The following is a 2,210-nucleotide window of genomic DNA, read 5'->3' as shown; positions in this document are numbered from 1 at the left end:
CGGGTTGTCCTAATCGACTGTGGGCTTACCATAGGGTCGGTAAAGGCTTACTAAACCCTAAAGCTATGTGATTTGTTAGACTGAAACACTGTTCTGAATATGATTATGCATGTCTGATTACCATGTTAATTACATATCTGATATCTGTGTATACGAAAGCATGATAAGCCTGTTTAAACTGTTAATTCTGTATCTGATTCTGTAACTATATAGGGTGGGATTGATATATGAGGAGGAAGTATTCTGTACGGCGTTAATCGCCCATATTCTGGCAGCTTGGCTGTATATTTTCTAATTTACGTGCCTTTAAGGCACAACGTAGTGTGTTGGGATGGGTGGGTGTTTTTAACCCCACATTGCGTGATGGGATGGTCAGATATAGTGTGTAGAGGATGGGGGTAGGATTTTGCATATTTGAATCTAATTCTGTAATCTGATATCTAAATCTGGAACTATATATGTTTCTGTCTGCGATCAACTCTGTAGGTTTGCATGCTTAATTCTGCTGGATTACACACTGAGCTTACATAAGCTCGCGTCTGTTTGTTTGTTTTGTCAGGTAATCCACTGTTTTAGGCGGATCGGTGCAGTAAGGATTCAACGGTGACCACTTTTTCGTAACATTAATTAAAGTTATTAATTTATGGTTTTATTATTATTTTGGTAGTCATTTTGAGAGTTTGTAATTTTTTGGACTCTCTGGATTGTTTGATTTTTAATTGGTTATTTCGGAATTATTTGATTATTTAATTACTTTGGTGAAAGGTTTTATTAAAAACGACGGTTTTTATACAAGCGATGATTTTCCTAAAAACACGACTGCGGTTTCAAACTTAAATGATTAAAGCTTCCGCCGTAATAAGAGATTTGACAAATAAACTGTTAAAATAATATTTTCTTTATTAAATGAATAAACGTGAGTTTTAAGGGTGATTAGTTAACTAAATCAACTCATTTTCAAATTCTTTCCTTGTGACATCACCAAATTTGGCCATAACATCTAGGTTGAATTTGGGGTGTTACAAATTAACTTATTTAGGTCCCAAAATTATTATTTTATAAAAATTTGCAATTTTAACTTTCTTTATATATTGTTTAAAATTGTTTCAAAATTTTATAATATTTTAAAAAATATAAGTTTTGGAATTTTTATAAATATTTTAAAATTTAATTTTTTTTGTAATTTTGTTGAGAGAGAGACCAATTTGCTTATTTTTAAAATTTACACCAATTTGTTATTTGAATTATCCGAGTTGTTCAAATTGTAAAATTCAACTTGAACTCAAAACTTGAATTAATTATTCGAGTTGGCTTAAAAAATTAAATAACTCGATTTGATTAACTCAAATTCAAATATATTTTTCTAATTTTTTCAAATCTAATTCAACTTTACTCATCCATATTCCTTTTAATTCATTGATTAGGAAGAGTCAAATAAAGTCCAAATTAACATAGAATATATGTACATTATGACATCTTGATGTAAGCATAAAATAAAGAAAGAAGGGAATTTGAGTCTTCAACTTGTTCTTTTCCAATTTTAGCAAATGCATCCCAACCATTATCGCATTTCCTTCACATTAAAAGCTAAGAATATACTACGGTTTTATTTACCAGTTCTATTGGTACAACTTTATAAGTTTAAAAGTGTATTTCACTATAAATTCAATATGTTAAAGTAAGTTAAAGAAATTAGTTTTGTCTCGTATTAATTATATTCGAATTAATGGTGGTATTCAAATAAAGATTTTCCAGTAGTATTGATATTAAGATTTGAACTCAATCTAAATGCTGAAACAAAAAATAAACGATCATTTCGACCACTAATATAATTAAAAAAAATAACCGAAATAAAAGAGCTTAAATTTTTTTTATAATTTAAATTACACAATTCTTTCCGACTCATACTTTAACCTGAACCAAACACTAATAAAAAAGTAACCCTAAAAATGATTACAACCATTGATTTTTAACCCCCCAAAAAGAAGAAAAGACTATGAAAAAAGCAAAGGTGAATTATGGTGAAAATCTAGGGTTCATATATGATTTACCCAAATTGCAAAAAGTTGAAACACAAACGAAATCTAATTTGTTGGAATTCCCCCACACTAGGTTATGATTTTTGGTTAGAAAAAATGGGTTGGTCTTCAATCAATTTTTGCGTATGATTATATAGCTTTTGAGTGTGCTTCTAATATATATGGTTGGTG

The 2,210-nt window shown here is 29.3% G+C and overlaps 1 long non-coding RNA gene across 1 annotated transcript; it reads left to right on the top strand.

The window, feature by feature from the left end:
* Positions 1-778, top strand: LOC128281808 (uncharacterized). Its single transcript, XR_008272081.1, has 2 exons — positions 1-35; positions 560-778. It is a non-coding gene; the product is annotated as an uncharacterized LOC128281808 (long non-coding RNA).
* Positions 779-2,210: the final 1,432 nt, after the last annotated feature.

Source organism: Gossypium arboreum, chromosome 10, assembly GCF_025698485.1.
Source record: "Gossypium arboreum isolate Shixiya-1 chromosome 10, ASM2569848v2, whole genome shotgun sequence".
NCBI classification, from domain to species: domain Eukaryota; kingdom Viridiplantae; phylum Streptophyta; class Magnoliopsida; order Malvales; family Malvaceae; genus Gossypium; species Gossypium arboreum.
This window is presented reverse-complemented; position numbering and strand designations above follow the sequence as displayed.